This window comes from Nomascus leucogenys, chromosome 7b (genome assembly GCF_006542625.1).
Source record: "Nomascus leucogenys isolate Asia chromosome 7b, Asia_NLE_v1, whole genome shotgun sequence".
NCBI lineage: Eukaryota > Metazoa > Chordata > Mammalia > Primates > Hylobatidae > Nomascus > Nomascus leucogenys.
This window is the reverse complement of record NC_044387.1, coordinates 88,986,931-89,006,006: the sequence shown is the minus strand read 5'-3', so window position 1 is coordinate 89,006,006 and position 19,076 is coordinate 88,986,931. Positions and strand designations below refer to the sequence as shown.

General features: G+C 43.5%; 1 protein-coding gene across 5 annotated transcripts in view; it reads right to left on the bottom strand.

Annotated features, from left to right (window-relative positions):
• Positions 1–19,076, bottom strand: part of PALLD (palladin, cytoskeletal associated protein) — a 434,220-nt gene that overhangs the window by 294,275 nt on the left and 120,869 nt on the right. The window contains exon 1 of one of the 5 annotated variants that reach the window (XM_003257948.4): positions 12,775–13,020. The exons of the other annotated variants lie outside the window; for them this stretch is intronic. The gene's annotated coding sequence lies outside the window, so the exon portion shown is untranslated. Of the gene's footprint in view, positions 1–12,774; positions 13,021–19,076 lie in introns of those variants that run through there. 5 annotated transcript variants of the gene reach the window in all.

The following is a 19,076-nucleotide window of genomic DNA, read 5'->3' as shown; positions in this document are numbered from 1 at the left end:
ACAGAAAGTTGGTCAACCCTTAGGGCCACAGGAGCAATGCTGGATGATGGGACGGAACAGGTGGTTACTTGACAGTAAAACAGAGATGCTACAACCTACCTTATTTGTTTATTGGGTGGATTCAGTGATATGGTCTGTTTAACCCCTTGGGACAAGGTCAGTGCTTAATAAATGTTTGAAAGATATCAACATCCAGCCACGTGCAGTGGCTCACACCTGTAATCCCAGCACTTTGGGAGGCCAAGGCAGGAGGATCAGTTAAGGTCAGGAGTTCGAGACCAGCCTGGCCAACACGTTGAAACTCCGTCTCTACTAAAAATACAAAAATTAGCCAGTCTTGGTGGAGGCGCCTGTAATCCCAGCTACATGGGAGGCTGAGGCAAGAGAATCACTTGAACCCGGGAGGCAGAGGTTGCAAACAGCCAAGATTGCACTCCAGCCTGGATGACAAGAGTGAGATTCCATTAAAAAAAAAAAAAGGTATCAACATCAAAGAGTTCCTCTTCATCATTGGAAGCAAATGGGACTAATTACCAAACCATTTTTCTCTTTGGAGGCACCAAGTGGTTTTGAAAGAAGAATAGAATCCCAGAAACATGAGTTCCGGAGTCAGGCTCACCAGGGTTAGTACCCTGGCTTTGTCATTTCCTCCATGAATGAATTTTCGCAAACTACTTAGCCTCTCTGAACTTCAGTTTCCTAACCAGGAAGTAGGGATACTAACAGACCTTATGTCCTGGGATTATTAAAGGAGGAAAAACATGTTGAGACTTTTGATCAGGGCTCAGTAAATGCCAATTGTTATTATTAAACTGATGATCTTTAGGAGAAACTAAAATGTAGAACTGTGCTTATATTTCCCAGTTTTTGCTAGGTCACCTGTGATCATAAATGGGAGTTCACCGGAGCTGTCACTCGAATGCTTCAGACACTCTTAACCAGGCTGCTTTCCTAAAAGTGTTCATTAGTGTAGGGGAATTTTGCTTTTTCAGCAGATAAAGTTTCAAAGTGCATTGGCAGGACGTGTTGGGTGCCTTGATTAATGGCTGGGTAGATACTCATATTGGTAGTAATTACTAACACATGTGTATTGGAAATCATACAAGGCACAGAGCACACTTCGTGTTATGATAAACAGCAAGATCTTAAACAGGGACATTTTGGCTAGCTGGCTGTGATAACTGTTAACATTGCAAAGCCAGTTCCTAGACTTTGAGTTCCTTGTAACTGAAATATCAAAACCAAAAGAAAGAAAAACTCCAAATTGCTTCCTGTGTATTATCCTCAAGCCAGACAATGCAATCCGGATATGAATTCCACCCGAAAGCAATACTTCCACTGTGGTTAGCAAACCAGACTGCTTTTCCCTTTCAGTTTAACTTGATCTAATTAAGGATAGGGTGTAGAATTTTGCCATAATGCTCTCAGATCCTTTAACAAGTCATCCAACATTTGTATCATTACATAACTCGCCAAGTTATAACCCAACAGGAAACTGTTTCTTTCAGCACAATGTAAGCTTTCCTATATAGAGAACATTCTAAGGCTCTACAGCTGGTCTCTAACAAGGCTCCAAACACCCCTTTCCCTCCAGCTCCAAATACTTTGCTGTCTTCTCAAAGAGCTTTCACATCTGCTAACAATAAGGCAAGGTATACACCTGACAATCACTCAGGAGACTTATGTTTGGGAATTTCTCTTCAGATTGTCACAAGATAGTAGAGACCAACGTACAGGAAAAGCAGTTTCTTCCCACTGTGTTGGGATTTGCTGCCAGCGTATGTTATTGTGTGCTGCCCCACTATCACAAGCTGGATTTGCTTCTGAAAAAGTGCAGGAAGAGTCAAGCCTATTGAGTAGAAGATGCCTGCCAGGCGTGGTGGCTCACGTCTGTAATCCCAGCACTTTGGGAGATCGAGGCGGGTGGATTGCCTGAGGTCAGGAGTTCAAGACCAGCCTGGCCAGCATGGCGAAACCTTATCTCTATTAAAAATACAAAAATTAGCTGGGTGTGGTGGTGGGCGCCTATAATCCCAGCTACTTGGGAGGCTGAGGCAGGAGAACCACTTGAACCCGGGAGGCAGAAGTTGCAGTGAGCCGAGATCGTGCCACTTCACTCCAGCCTGGGCAAAACAGTGAAACTCTATCTCAAAAATATAAAATAAAATAAATAACATAAATAAAAATACAAATACAAATAAAAAATAAGATTCCTGCACTTGGAAAAGGGAATAGAGAAAAGGCAGTAAGTGGAACGTGTCTACCAAGACTGGGAGTTCGGTTGTGTCCCATGTCAATTTTCAACCACTCTGTTAGTCTGCTTTGAGTCTAAAAACTTTTTTTCATCAGGAATCTAGTTGTTCCTTGATAAAACACACATAAGAGAATCCCGCCAGGGACCACTTGCAGATTTTGTGATCCTGAAAGACCCGAGGGGTGTGTAGGTAGCAGGGCTGTGTTTGTAATCCAAGGAATGCAATCCCTAAGTGCCCTGAGGGTAGAGAGCAGGCACCAGGTGAAACCATCCTGGCTGTGCTCCTTATGGGTGAAAGGAGACGAAGACACACCTCATGGAAAGAAATCAGTGCAGTGCCTGTGTACTGTGCGTGCCCAATCAACACTCATTGTGCTGCCCATTCCCTAGTCATCTGTCCGCCTCCTGGAGTATCTGGTTTTTCAGGAACAATAGATTGTAAACTTAGTTTAGTAGGACTGCAAGAACCACTATGCTCTGGGGAAACTGGCTGTGAAGCTTTCCCTCAGGGCAGTTTGTAAATGTTGCCCAGCTGGGGTGCACAAGATTAGAAAGTTACCCAGATAAAGTCTTCAGACTGTCTCTCATGAGTCAGGTTTCAGATCCATTTTACAGCTGCATCTGGAAAGGCCTTAGGGAGATAGGCTTTCTGATCTGGAGCGGCTGAGGCCGACAATATCAGGGGTGAGAGCATATCTAAGACCCGAGTGGGATCAAAGCAGAGTGCTCAAAAGAGGGGAGTTCAACCAGTCAGCAAAACTGAAGAGGACAAAAACAGGACTGAACTAGGGTTGGTGGCAGGCTCTGAGCACCACAGTCCTGGGTCTTAGGGTCATCAGGGAGCCCTCTGAGCTACTGTCTGGATCAGAAGGTTTCTGTGGCTGGTTTTTATGTGCCACCTTTATCCCGGGGCAAAGGTAGATCTGTAGTATTTAAAGGGTCTGGCCTAGACAGCATAGTTTAGGAGAGGGTTTCTTCAAGTATGGCCTGCAGAGGCTTACTCAAAACCCTCTGCAGTGCTTATTAAAACGCAGATCCCAGGGCTCTACTCAGACTTAAGCAATCAGTATGTCTTAGAGCCAGGGCCCTAGAATCTCTCTCTTTTTTTTTTTTGAGATGAAGTCTCACTCTGTCGCCCAGGCTGGAGTGCAGTGGCGCGATCTCGGCTCACTACAAGCTCCGCCTCCCGGGTTCACGCCATTCTCCTGCCTCAGCCTCTCGAGCAGCTGGGACTACAGGTGCATGCCGCCACGCCTGGCTAATTTTTTGTATTTTTAGTAGAGACGGGGTTTCACCGTGTTAGCCAGGATGGTCTCGATCTCCTGACCTCGTGATCCGCCCGCCTCAACCTCCCAAAGTGCTGGGATTACAGGCGTGAGCCACCGTGCCCGGCCTGGAATCTCTATTTTTCAAAAGCACCATACCCAACTCACACATGGGATTTTTAGGAATGCTAAGATTTTAAAACCTGCTGAAATACAGGAAAGTTCAAGGAATTTAAAGACAGGAAACATAAGTACTGATCTTGGCTGTGTGACCTTAACCTCACTGAGCCTTAATTTCTTCATTGTAAACTGGGGTAATGTATTTCATTATAAGTGTAGCTTACGCTAATGGAGATAAGTGGTTTGTAATCGCGAATGTTCGTAATTATCACATTTCTGACCCAAAGGAAAATCTTGGAGACTCCCACCATCATACCCAAGTTAGGTCTGAATGTGCTCAGTTATCTCTGAATCTACCCATGTAACCACCCTTAGCTACATGCCTCTTGGAAGTCTCTCTGGTGATCTCTTAATTTATCCAGAACTTATAACCCTGTGTGAGTCCCTTGTGTGTACTGGGAGATGGACTACTGGCTTTATCCAATCCTGGAGCCATGAGGGAGAAGTGCTTTGAGGGGCCAGAAGTCTCAGGGGTGAATCCCAGGGACTTTTAATGTGCTAAGCTACTTGGGACAGTAGCTGGGGTTAAGAATTAAGAGGTGGAAGAATAGGATTAGAATCCCAAATGAGTTGATGAATTGGAGTAGTAGTCAGGAACAAAGGGAAAAAAGCTCAATCGGAAAAGTTCTGGATGCTACATGGAGGAAACGATCATTATCACAAACACAGGCTAAGCAGTGTCCAGCCAAATGAGGATAATACGCTGAACATGAGCCAGTAAGGCCCGGCTATCGCTTGAAACCTGAGCATGAAAGTTGGCCGCACCAACTGAAGCACAGTTTGAAGGAATTGTGAGGTCATCGTCACATTCTCATACCTTCATGAGACTTCTTTGTCCACTTCTGGACTTCACAGTTTGAGAGGCATGGAGCACTTGGATATAGTTCAACAGATAGAAATAAAGATGATGAAATTGTTGGAGAACAAGAACTGTGAGAAAAAGCAAAAAGATCTGGTATTATTTAACCTAAAAGATAGGCAAGCTAAGGGGAGACTTAACTCTTCCTGGCCATGAATTAAAGTTGAGTGGCAGGCCGGGCGCGGTGGCTCACGCCTGTAATCCCAGCACTTTGGGAGGTCGAGGCCGGCGGATCATGAGGTCAGGAGATTGAGACCATCCTGGCTAACATGGTGAAACCCCGTCTCTACTAAAAAATACAAAAAATTAGCCGGGCCTGGTGGTGGGTGCCTGTAGTCCCAGCTACTCAGGAGGCTGAGGCAGGAGAATGGTGTCAACCTGGGAGGTGGAGCTTGCAGTGAGCCGAGATCACGCCACTGCAGTCCAAGCTGGGCAACAGAGCAAGACTCCATCCCCCCCCCCAAAAAAAAGAAAAAAAAGTTGAATGGCCAATAGTTCTTTGTAGCCTATTGAGGAGTGAACAGGTTTAAGTTCAGCGGAAAGGAAGTACGTTAAGTAAAAGAAAACATTTCTTATGATTCACGGTCTGAGTCCAATCAGACTGTTGTGGCAAAGGCGAAACTCCTTTCCAAACTTTGACCAAGGGGCCACACCAGACTGGAGGATGCAGACACAACAACATGCCCAGTTTCAACTATTTTGACAATACTGACTGCATTTGGAATCAGCTCCAGCTCTAGCCTACAGCTATAACTGTGGGCAGTAAATTAACTTGTCTGGGCCTCAGTTTCCTCATCTATAAAATAAAGGCAACTGACCAATGACTTCTGTGGTTTTCACAGTTTTGAAAATTCACATTCTGTGATATTCAGAAGTAATATAGAGGCTGTATTTAACATGCTAAAATTTATTTCCAGTGAAAGGAAACATACTAAACATGCTGGGGAAATTGGCATTCGATCCAGGCTTGATAGGCTGATGTCATGGGCTGGGAAAACCGAGGAGAGGTACAAGATCCTTATGGGGAAGTATCTGCTTCTGAGAGAAAGGTGGGGAAGAGAATGTAGGATGTTCCAAAGAGGAATGTGTGGAGTGGGAGAGGAACATGAGAGGGGTCAGCAAGCCACCCAGGAATAAGGACAGGAAAAGGAGAGAGTGGACTGTGAATCAGGGTAAGCTGATTGCTATGGTCTGGATGTTTATGCCCCCGCCAAATTCATATGGTATTTAGGAAGTGGGGCCCCCCAAATTCGTATGGTATTTAGGAAGTGGGGCCCCCCAAATTCATATGGTATTTAGGAAGTGGGCCCCCCAAATTCATATGGTATTTAGGAAGATTAGGTTATGAGGGTAGAGCCTCATGAATGGGATTAGTGGCCCTATAAAATAGGCCCAAGGGAGCTCGTTAGTTCTTCCAATACATGAGATCACAGCAAGAAGGCGCCATCTATGAACCAGAAAGTGGACCCTCACCAAACACTGAATCTACTGGCACCTTCACCTTGGACTTTTCAGCCTTCAGAACTGTGAGCACTAAACTTCTGTTGTTTATAATGTATCCAGTTTATGGTACTTCGTTATAGCCACCAGAATGGACTAAACTATGGATTAAGATGAAGCTTTAGCTAAGGGACTAAGCAAAGAACCTGATCTAGACTCAGAACAGCTGAGGAGACCCCCTGGAAGGCCTGCCAGGAGATCAACTGCAACCTGAAACCAAGAGGACTGGGGCTGTACTCAGGTAGGATGGGGCCCCAGTTCTTCAGAGCCCTGAAGGTCTGGAAGCACAGCTTTGCAGTGAGACAGACTTGGTTTCCGTTTTGCCTCTGTTACTTAGTAGCCACGTGATCTTGGGCAAGATGCTTATCTTTGTTAGAATATAGTTTCCAGATAATAAAATAGGGGTAATATATCTACTTCATAATATTTTTGTGAGGATTAAAGGTGATTATGTGTCTGACACATAGTAAGTGAGGATAAACTGCTGTGATTCTGATTTTGGCTTGGGAATGGAATTAAGGCAGAATAAAAAGAAACATCTGTGACCTTGTGGTTTACAGAAAAGCCTGAAATTGGACTCCTATTAATAATGATGCAAACTGTTACATAGCACGCTCATCTATGTTCCCCCATTTGATCCTCAGAATTTTTTTTTTTTTTTTTTGAGATGGATTCTCGCTCTGTTGCTCAGGCTGGAGTGCAGAGGCGTAATCTTGGCTCACTGCAACCTCTGCCTCCCAGATTCAAGCGATTCTCCTGTCTCAGCCAACCGGGTAGCTGGGATTACAGGTACTCACCACCATGCCCAACTAATTTTTGTATTTTTAGTACAGATGGGTTTCACCATGCTGGCCAGGCTGGTCTCAAACTCCTGACCTCAAGTGATCCACCTGCCTTAGCCTCCCAAAGTGCTAGGATTACAGGCATGAGCCACTGCACCTAGCTAATCCTCAGAAATATTTAACTTTGAAGTGGCTATTGTTACCCCATTTCACAGATGAGAAATCGAGACCCAGAGTAGGAAATGCCTTGTCCAAGCTCAGTAAGTTATAGAGTTGTGATAATTACTTGTCTTCTGATCTCAGTCACTACTTTTCTTTTTCTTTTTTTTAAATAAAAAGTAACATCTATTTCATGGGAGTGATATAGGAAGAACATGGAGACAGATTAGTTTTTAAAATTATAACCGGGTTAGCTGAGCAATGTGAGACTGAACTTCAACTTGCTGTGCTTGCTGGTAGTTGTCTACTGGTAGTCCCTTGTCCTAGAAAGGTTACTAGACACTAACTGGTACACCAGCCTGCTGAGAAGTGTGCTGAGAGAGTAGGGAAGACTGGAGTGGGGCTCCCAGGCACCTTCTTCAGGGCGAAGCCTCTTTCACTCCCATTCTGCCACCAACGCCTCCGATACAAGCAAAGTAAGGCTAGATTAGCATAGCTTTCTGCTTGTCACACCTGCTGAATGAACAGGATTCTGCCATTTCTATCTTTAAATAGAAACATTACCACTGATTTGTAGTCATCGCACTCTCCAGGAGTCCTTAATAAACTTTAAGATCATTACTGAGTCACTGAGCTCTTCTTTTCCTCTTCACAGAGTTGCCTGTTTTCTGATGTCTCTTACAGAATTCCTTTCTGACCAGCAAAGCATGCTTGTGACTCTCCTCTCCTACTTCAGATATTCATCTCAGGGCTGAACTTTCACATCCAGGGAGGCAAGACTCACTGCTTCTGAGCCCAAGAGATGGATCACCCTGCTGAGTGCTGGCCCTGTAGCTCCTCGTTTCTTTCTCACTCCCAAATGCACTTGGACACTCTCTGGGGCCCTTTTCTGCACTGGGACTGTAAGAAAAGGGCTGATATTTTCTTTTCAAAATAGTTTAGATATAGTCCTTCTGGAAGCAAGGAATATGACTAAGTGATTTCTTAAAGTCCCTTCCAGCCAGTGATTCATCAGACACAGAATTTTAAGCTGGAATGGCCTGTAATTTTCTGGGCCAAATGTCTCATTTTTGCAAATGAGGAGAGTGAGTTCTGTAGAGGTTGAGAATTGTGAGGGCTGCTTGCTACAGTGGACAGATAATGAGATTTGAAGTTAGAAGTTCTGGGGTTTTTTGTTTATTTTCTGGGACAGAGTCTCATTCTGTCACTCAGGCTGGAGGGCAGTAGCACAATAGTAGTTCACTGCAGCCTCGAATTTCTGAGCTCAAGCGATCTTCTCGCCTCTGCCTCCTAGGTAGCTAGGACTACAGGTACATACCACCACACTGGGCTAATTTTATTTTTTGCAGGGATGGGGTCTCACTATGTTGCCCAGGCTGGCATCGAACTCCTGGCCTCAAGTGATCTTCCTGCCTTGGCCTCTCAAAGTGTTGGGATTACAGGCTCATGCCTATGAGCCACCGTGTCTGGCAGAAGTTCTGAGTTTAAGGTCAAATTCTATCACTCACATGCTTTGTGACCTTGAGCAAGTCATTAACCTCTAGAGCTCCAGTTTCCATACTTGTAGAATGGAAATAACGCCACCTGCCCTACCTGCTTCCAAATGTGGTTCTGATGATCACATGTCATATTTAGGAAGGAAATGATCAAATGTAATACAGTGCTTTATCAATGTTACATTATTAAATAGCTGGTTCAAGGTCACATAGTGGCAAAACCAGGATCCTCAATTCCAATGTAGTTTGATTTCCATCATACAATGTTGCCTTCTTGACATTTTTCCAATTCTGTAAGATTTTCTCATCAGGTACCACACTAATTTGGTCTCCACATGTTTTCCTTTAAATCCCTGGACACACACACAGACTCAAACTGCAGGAACCCAGGCTGGCTCAGATGGATCACAGACCAGCAACTATGAAGGGTTGGTGGGAAGATCTCATGCAGCCTTCCATTACATCACAGTCATGGACCTCAGACCCTGGGTTGATGGCTGCCAAGGGACTGGGCATGCTCACAAGCACGCTTTCCATGGCACTTCTCTAGCTAGTGTCATAACACCAAATTGCAAGTTGGAGCTGGCTATTTGATAGCTTGTAATGGACTATCAGACTATGGCATATGCCTTGAGGATTGAAATAGGATGAACCTGAGCCACAGAGTGAAGTGATAATAGATACTTTAAGTTCATGCTGGACAGAGATTTGGGAACCTGTTCAGTGGTAATAGGTGGTTTACTGTGCCAGTTTGTGGTAGCCCACATAGGAGAGGCAGGAGATGGCTGCTTAGTCTCACAAATGAAGTGTTGCACCCAAGTGTTATGTGTTCCCATGGACCACTAATGAGAAGGAGCCCCTGGTCTCTGAGCCCTATCATCACCATTCTGGCATTGGAAAAGATTGACCATGCTTTATTTGGCCCCATTATTAATCATAGGGCATACTGAACCTTTAGGAGGTTGAGCAAAACCATCTCTCCCAGTCAACAAGAGACATGGATGCACTGCCAGTGCTGATACGCTGTGGCCCTCGGGTACCCTGGGACAGACTGACCCTTGTCTCTTTCATAACTGATGGCTTCCCAAGCTTGACATGAGAAAGAAACCTTCTTTCAGTTATTGGAGAGAGTTGGGTCTCTTCTCTGGCAATGGTATTTGGCCCTTGAAGAGCACAACAGATAAATCCTACGTTTTCCTGTTTTCTTTAAACGTAAAAAGTTTTCAAACTTTCAGAATTAATGGGGAGGTCAAGCATATAATAAATAGGGAGTACAGCTCTTCGCTCAGAGCAATAAAAAAGAAAAAAAGGGAAAATACACTGCGAGCTACTTCAGCCAACAATTTCCATGTTTAAAAAAAAAGTTCAAGTTGGAGCCATGTGGTCTCAATAAAGTAGTAAAATATATTTTCTTTACCCTACACTTCATATGCCCGTAACCTTCCTTTTAAATCATCTCTAACCAGCCCCAAATCACTCTGACCGCAAATCATTTGGTGGCTTTGGTCTCCAGGCGATGGAATGTGCTGGAGTAGACGGGGAGTCGCTACCAAGTGCGCTGTGAGGGAGCCTCCACTCCCCTCGCTCAGGCACACAGACCCCAGCAAAGCCTTGAAAAGGTTCCGCGCTGAGATAGCACATGACATCATAGCCCAATCATTCAGGAAAAAAACTGCAAGGCTGCAGAATAGCACAACATGCCACAAACCACAGTGGGCAGATAAAGTCGAAGAACAGCTTTTCTTACGAAAACATTCACAAATACCACAGGCAGCTGGCAGAGACACGTTTAATTACATTTACAGAAAAACCACTGTATCCATTAGCCCCACCATCTTTGGGGCTGACCAACAAATGGGAAGGTCACTGAAGCCCGTCTTGGAAATGGAAAAGCCAGCAGAGCTCGAAGTTTATGTCATTACACTTTATAATATGTGTTACGATTAGAAATGACCCAACTGTAAAATCATTTGATAGGCTTTGAAAGGATGTCCAAGTGAACAAGACCTCAATCATAACCTATCTTTAAATGTATAGCTGAAGATTAAGTGCAGCCCAAGGTGTGAGAAATCAACTATTCAATTCATGATTAATTTAAGAGACACCGAGCTTGTTCTGGGCATAAACAAAGCTCATGCGACTGCCATCTGCCATCACATCACAGGGCCCAGTCTTGTCTTTTGCAAGTTCTGTTGGAGCTTTTATTTATTTATTTATTTTTTTTAAGAAACTGTTCAAAGAGCTAAGTATACAGACTTTGAAGGGATGGTAAATGTATTGGATGTGCCTTTAGGCACCTCAGAGAAACAAAGTTCAACATGCATTGGCAAAGTATGATTAAAGCTTGATGGAAAAAAATTGTCCAAATAAAAATGCTATTTTAGAGAGTAAACATCATCTTACAATAATTGCTTAAGTGGGAGTTTTAAAGAAAACTCTGCAGAACCTTCCATGAGACAAGAGGGATGTGCCTAAAAAGTCTCCTGTAGTTTCTAATTTTAGCACTAGAGAGCAATCATTGCTATTTCTAGTCTGTGATTTCATTTAAATGAAGGGAGATTTTCAATCGCAAAAAAGAAAAGAAAAAAGACTCAGCAAAACCATACAACAAGTAAACAACAAATGTAAACACTGTAGTGATCAAAGTAGGTCTCTTTCCTAAAGGAACAATGAAAAATTATATAGTAGCTATAGACACTCATGTCTACTAGTTATGATCTTTTCAGAAACATGTTATTTTATAGCCTCCTAAGGTATCTGGCAACAATCTTTTCCATCAGACACCAAAGGATAACTTTCCGTTTCAGTTGGGGGTGGGTAAGCTCAAATGCATGCTCATAACATCTTCATGTAACCTCTATAACAACCGTGGGGGGAAATGTAAGAGTCTTAGGTTACTGAAAATACCCTGTTTGCCATTATATGCGCAATTATAAGCTGGAACTTGCTTTTTTAAAATTGCTGGGCTCAGCAGAGATTTCCCATGGATTTATCGGCAACAGAAATAAACAAGCATTCCATTGAGCTCCACTTGAGTGTGAGAAGGGCTGATTGAAAGTCTTTTTCATTATGTGGACAGGAATTCAACTTAACCTACTAGGATGTTAAATTACATTCCAATATCCTGATGATTTTCTTAATCATCAGAAAGCTGAAATCATGCTGGTCCTTGGAGGACAGCCCCCTTCTCAGGGGGTCTTCCCCGCTGCCCCTCTCCTCACATTCCATCACCCCTTTCCTTGTCAGTAGCCTACCTGCCAGTGAAGTGAAAGGTGACTTCAGCCTCCTGGGGGTGTTCAGGTGCCAGGGTCTCTATGCTTGTAATGCAAATAGATTAGGGGAACTCTCTCTGTAAAAGTCACGCTGGTTACTTCTGGATTAAATAATTTCAGGAACTCACCAAAATTGAATATTTATAAAAGTGTCAGCAATGCTTTCCATAAAAACTAATGGAGATTGTCAGTTTTTCAGTCTTTCCATGGTAGAGGAGTCATCAGGAATGCATTCTTCCCTATTGTATTCTGCCTGCCACTTGTTCCCTAAGAACCACAGCCAACTGAATGCTAACAACAGGGACCCCGTCCAAAGGGAGAGAAGGAGAACCGGGAAAGTAGCATCGGATTTGGTTAGACAAAGAACTGCAATCAAGTGAAACCCAAGAAAACAAACAAACAAGCAAACAATTTTGAGGCAACTGAAAAGCAACAGGTGTGAAAACGCCCAGATTTCTCATGGGAAAAATCACCAAAACCTTGTGAGAAACAAAGTGTTTCCAGCTAGACCTCATTCAGCAACTGAGCAGCTCTTAGGCTGTCAGAAATTGATTGCTTTGTGAAAGTTTCCTGCTATTTCAACCGAGGATGGAGCCGATTACAAAGTAATTAGAAAAAATACAAACTCATTGGGCTCAAACCGCTGCAGGCAAGTTAAACACATGAAAGAGAAGCTTCTCTAAAAGCATCATTTTTTTAATGAAAAAACAAAAAAAAAAAGGGTGAGGGGGGTCGGAGAGATTATTCAACCTCACGCCTTTCTCCCCTCCCCCACCCCAACTCTAACAACAGAAAAACCCCGCGGAGCAGGACCCGCCCCCGCCAACCCCCAAAGAGGAGTCCGAAGAAGGGATTAGGAAAACCGTGGTGGAACTCGGTATTCTGAGTCCACTACAACTAAACACCCCAAACAGTACTCTTCGCACGAGTACTTGCGTGCCACTGCCTGGAAACGCTGCAAAGCTTTATTTCCTGCATGTGTACATAGATTTAATACTGCCACTTACCGGTTGGGCACAAAACGCCGTCTGCCCCCACTCCCAAACAAGCTCCTCTTGGGGGTCTTTCAGATCTCGCTTATTCCCAGCTTGCAACTTCTGGGCTCTGAATGCGATCTAGTTTGCAGAATGCAACGGAGAAAGTTAACTGGCAGCCGCGCTGCCGAAAGGCCGGCCCCTCGCCTGCTGCGCTCGAGACGTCCTGGGCCCCGCCGGCTCCCGGGAAGCCTCCTGGCGGCGCAGCGGCCACTACTCAGGCTCGGTGAGAGGCGGTCCGTCTGCAGCGCGCGAGTGCGCCGCGTCTCGCCGAGGGGCGCGTGTGCGCGGAGTGTGTCGGAGAGCCGGGCTGCTGGGGAGGGGGAGAGGGTGTGTCCTGGGGAGGAATGCTGCTAATGTCCAGAAATAACTCCCCTCACTCCATGCCCTTATAACACTTAGGACGGCTTTTGCGTTGCCCAGGGGCGGGGGGATTGCAAGAAGGTAACAGGCAAGTTCCACCCGCGATTTCTAAAGCCACTATTCAGCTATGGTTTGGGGCATTTCCTAAAGACCTCTGTTCATTTCGGAAACGTTGCAGCTCTCAAGGGGGAAATCCAAGAGGCAGCTAGTAGTGAATTTGTATTACTGATAAAAGAAATCAACGTCCAGCTTGAGGTTCCTTCTGTACCCTTCCACACAAGGTATCTTTCAGTTGTACTCTCCATCTGCGTTACCTCTTGTGAGTTAAATTGCTCCTCTGATGCCGCCTTACTGCAAAGCCATAAATTAATTACCCCATTACAAATAAAGCCCCTAGGAAAAGGAATGCCAAAAATAAATCTGGTCTTTGTTCTTTTTTATGTTGAACAAGTCTGCCATTAATCAAGTCTTTCCACCAATGTCTAGGGAACAGACCCAAGGTTGCGACTCATTGAGGGACGAACATGTGTACGTCTGGTTGTCCTGCAGTCTTTCTCTGCGGCATTATGTCATGGTGACTCAGTTACCACACAGACGGATATTAGGGAGAAACAATAGGAGAAACAAAACCAACCATTTAATAAAGGCCTATTTGCCAACTCTAAAGCCCCTGGCAGACAGTGCTTAATTTTTACACATTTTTAAAGATTATTTCACTACTTCCATCTTCCAGTCCGAGAACTGCTTGTCATTGGCCAGTCTGAGAAACAGACCACAAACCATTTGAAAATTTGAGGAAGACACTCATGAGGGACACATGAAGCTATTAATTTTAATAGCGCCTATGAAATATCAAAGATGTGACAGATCTTTGAATTAGAAACCATATCAAAAAATGCGTTCCAGAAATAGAATCACCTTGAGAGGTCGATAATAGAGATAGTGCAAACAATATTTTTTGAAGTGAAAATAAAATGTTAAAAGCATTCGGTGTATATATCTTTAGTTCATATTTATTATCCCGAGGAAGTGGTGAGTCATGAAATACTGAATTTTTTCTTCCTTATTAAATTTTCCCCTCTTTGGGAATCAGTGTAAAGTTAATAAGGACGAGGTTGCTTTTCAGACTGAAAATATTCTGGGGTTGGCAGGTTCCGTCCCTTCTTGTATGTCATTAGATCTTTTTATTTTTTCCTCTACACTTCAGTTGTAAAGTTTTATTAGGGTCATTGAATAACAAGAGCCGAATACTTCTGTTCATCTGAAAGGCATCACAGTGAAGCAGGGTGGCCCTGTTGGGTGAGTCTTGCTAAGACACATTTCAGATCCTTACCACCTTTCTCATCTCCAGCAAGCGTTCTTAGAAAGATCTTTCCTCTGTGAGTTAGGAAGGACATTTTATTAATTAAAATGCCCGGGCGAAAGTAGAAGGAAAAATTTGGAGGATTTCAGTATATGATCACCATGAGCGCAGAAATCTGAAGCAACGCCTCCAACTACTTTCGCTAAACATGTGAATGTTTTAGAAGTCTGAAATTTAGTCTAAACACCCAACATATATAAATGTCTTAGACAGAGAGGACACTCCTTTTAGTGGTCCAGCTTGCTTGTGGGGATGAAACTGAAGGGTAGATGAAGTTTCTGCTATTCTTCCACACAAGGAGGCTACCTTTTGTGTGGCAGCTATTAGTGGTGTCAAATGTTACTGAAAACTCTGCCTTTTGTTTCTGTGATGTGCCTGCCCATTTGCTTGTGCTCCAAATGAGAACTATCCCAATGTTACACAGTTTGTGGCATTTTGGGCTCAGGAGAGGTAGTGGTGACAGTGATTTTTGATGGTGATCTACCCCACCCAGGAAGGGATGGGAGGGTGGGGGAGCTGGTTGAAAATGCAGATTCCCCTGAGCCCTGCTCAGAACTACTGAATTACAATCTTTGGGAGCTGACATCAGCTTTTTTTTCTTTTGATAATTTAATGGTTTAATAAGTAATACGTTTGCGTAATTTATATAAAAGTACATGCACCACAGTCTCCTTTCTACCACTCTTCCCCATATGCCCAGTCCATACATCTCCCTCCAGGTAACCACTGATGATAGTTTTCTCTGTAGACTTCCAGGTTTCTTTTGGCCTAAATACATTCTTACTCTTTTTCTTTATTTTTAAAAAATACTATAGGCAGGGCCGGGCGTGGTGGCTCATGTCTGTAATCCCAGCACTTAGGGAGGCTGAGGTGGGCGGATCACCTGAGGTCAGGAGTTCGAGACCAGCCTGGCCAACATGGTGAAACCCCATCTCTACTAAAAATACAAAAATTAGTCAGGCATGGCAGCAGGTGCCTGTAATCCCAGCTACTTGGGAGGCTGAGGCAGGAGAATTGCTTGAACCTAAGAGGCAGAAGTTGCAGTGAGCCAAGATCGTGTCATTGCACTCCAGCCTGGGTGACAAGAGTGAAACTCCGTCTCAAAAAAAAAAAAAAATTACTATAGGCAGAACAATAACTGGGCTTCATCTTACTTCTTCACTTAAATATGTATGCACTTTATAGTCCTTTCCACATTGTATGTTCAATAATTCATTTATTTGGAAACAAACACCTGTTGAAGACCTACTTCATGCCACGGACTATTGTGTATGTTGGTGTCACAGCAGGGGACAAGCTGACAAAAGTTTCTGTCCCTTGGCATTTATGTCTTGGGCAGGGGGCACATTAGGCAGAAAATAAACATACTAAACAAGTGAATTCTGTGTTGAGTTGGGACATAATAAGAGCAGTTGAACACACTGAGCAAGATAATGGGGGTTGGGGATGTCAGTGGGGAATTTTAATTTAAAACGGAGCGGCCAGGGGCGGCTTTCTTGAGACAGTGATGTGTGAGCAAAGACTTGATCATGGTAAGGGAGTGAGTGAGCTTTGGGATTATTTGGAGAGTATGGTGATCCAGGCAGAAGAATCTAGTGCAAAGGCCTTAAGGAGGGACCATGCCTAGCACGTCTGAGGAACAGCAAAGGGGACAACGTGGCTGAAACAGAGAAAGTGAGATGTAGAATGTCATATGAAGTCAGAGAGACAGGACAGCCAGATGGTGCAGGACCTTGTAAACCAGTGTAAGTATCTTAGGACTTACCCTCAGAGCAACAGACAGCCATTGGAGGGTCTGGAGAAGAAGACAGACACGATGAGACTTACATGCATATCAGTGCAGAGTAAACATGCCTATGTTTAATGTGGCATAGCATTCCCTTGGATAAATGCACCACAATTTATTCAATCAGAATCCCACTGATAGACATTTGACTTGTTTCCAATCTTTTGCTATTAAACAATGTTACAAACGTCCACACATGACACTTTACACTTGTGCAAGTATATGTATATCTATAGTATTAATTCCCACAAGTGGGATTACTGGATTTTACATTTCGAATTTTGATAAATACAGCCAAGCTGCCTTTCAAAGGGCTGAACCTATTTACACTTCCACTAGCAATGTTAAATAGTACTTGTTTCCCCACGGCCTTGCCAGGAAAATGTGCAATCAAACTTCTGGATGTTTGCCAATCTGATAGGTGAAAAGTGATGTCTCAAGATAGTTTTGACTTGCATTTCTCTGATTTTGAGTGAGGTTGAGCAAGTTTTTTATATATTTAAGAGCCAATTCTATTTCTTTTGTTGTGGCCTTATTGTTTATATAATGTTCCCATATTTTACTGGGTTCTTGGTCTTGTTCTTCAGTTCTTGAAACTCCACGTATGTTAAGGAGATTATCCCTTTGCGTTAAGAGTTTCAGATTGTTTTCACATTTTGCCATTTGTCTTTTGACTTGGCTCATGATATCTCATGACATTAAAAAAAGTTTCTAATTTTTATTTAATTGAATTTATCAATTTTTAAATGAGTCATGGATAGAGCTATCTTATCCTATATATTCTTTGATTTTATTTTTGATATTTAGATATTTGGTCGGTCTATCTATCTATCTATTATCTATCTATCTATCTATCATCTATCTATCTATCTATCTATCTATCTATCTATCTATCTATCATCTATCTATCATCTATCTATCTATCTATTGGAGACAGTCTCACTCTGTCACCCAGGCTGGAGTGCAATTGTACGATCTTGGCTCACTGCAATCACTACTTCCTAGGTCAAAGCAATTCTCCTGCCTCAGCCTCCCGAGTATCTGGGACTACAGGTGCACGCCACGATGCCAGGCTAATTTTTGTATTTTTTGTAGAAATGGGTTTTCGCCACGTTGGCCAGGCTGGTCTGGAACTCCTGACCTCAGGTGATCCACCTGCCTCAGCCTTCCAAAGTGCTAGGATTAGAGGCATGAGCCACTGTGCCTAACCTGTTGATTTATATTTTATCCTGGTTTAGTGTATAAGGTATTAAGGTGTGGATCTTGCTTTATTATTAATGATCCAGTCGCCCCACTATCACTTTCAAAAAGAATAATTTTTTAAATGTTAGTTGTTGTTAAAAAACACGTAAAATATACCATCTCCATCATTTTTAAGTGTACAGTTCTGTAGTGTTAAGTCTGTTCATGTTGTTGTACAAAAGATCTCCAGAACATTTTATCTTGCAAAACGGAAATGCTATACCCATTGAACGACTTTCTATTTCTCCTTCCTCCAAGCCCCTGGCAACCACTATTCTTTTCCATGTTTATATGAATTTGACTACTTTAATCACCTCCAATCATACAGTATTTGTCTTTTTGTGACTGACTTATTTCACTTGGCGTAATATCCTCAAGGGCTCATCCATATTGTGGCATGTGGCAGGATTTTCTTCTTTTTAAGGCTGAATAATATTCCATTGTATGTCTATACCACATTTACTTTTTTTTTTTTTTTTCTTGGAGGCAGGGTCTCACTCTGTTACCCAGGCTGGAATGCAGTGGCATAATCTTGGCTCACTGCAGCTTCGATCTCCAGGGCTCCAGTGATCCTCCCACCTCAGCCTTCCAAGTAGCAGGGACTACAGGTGTGTGCCACTATACCCGGCTAATTTTTGTAGTTTTAATAGAGGCAAGAGTTTTGCCAAGTTTCCCAGGATGGTCTCTACCTCCTGGACTGAAGCAATCCACCCACCTCTGCCTCCCACAGTGCTGGGATTACAGGCATGAGCCACAGTGCCCGGCCACCACTTTTTTTGTTTTGTTTTGTTTTTGAGATGGAGTCTCACTCTGTCGCCCACGTTGGAGTGCAGTGGCGCGATCTCGGCTCACTGCAAGCTCCCCCTCGGCTCACTGCAAGCTCCACCTCCCGGGTTCACGCCATTCTTCTGCCTCAGCCTCCCCAGTAGCTGGGACTACAGGTGCCCAGCTAATTTCTTTTGTATTTTTAGTAGAGACGAGGTTTCACCATGTTAGTCAGGATGGTCTCCATCTCCTGACCTCGTGATCCGCCCGCCTTGGCCTCCCAAAGTGCTGGGATTACAGGCCACTTTTTCTTTATCTCTTAGTCCAACAGTAGATGTTTGGGTTGCCCACACCTCTTTGCTATTGTGAATAATGCTGCTATGAACATGGATGAGCAAATATCTCTTTGAGATCCTGCTTTCATTTCTTTTGGCTATGTACCCAGAAGTGAGACTGATTTCGACAGCGGCTGCACCATTTTACATTTCCACCAACAGGCACATGAGTTCCAATTTCTCCACACCCTTGCCAACACTCGTTACTTTCTGTGTTCTTCATAGCAGCCATCTTAATGGGTGTTAGGTGATATCTCATTGGGGTTTGATTTTCTCTTCTCTAGTAATTAATGATGTTTAGCATCTTTCCATATGCTTGTTGGCCATGTAAATTTCATCTTTGGAGGAATGTCTATTCAAGTCCTTTGCCCATTTAAAAATCAGGTTATTTTTGTTGTTGAGTTGTAGAAGTTATATATAT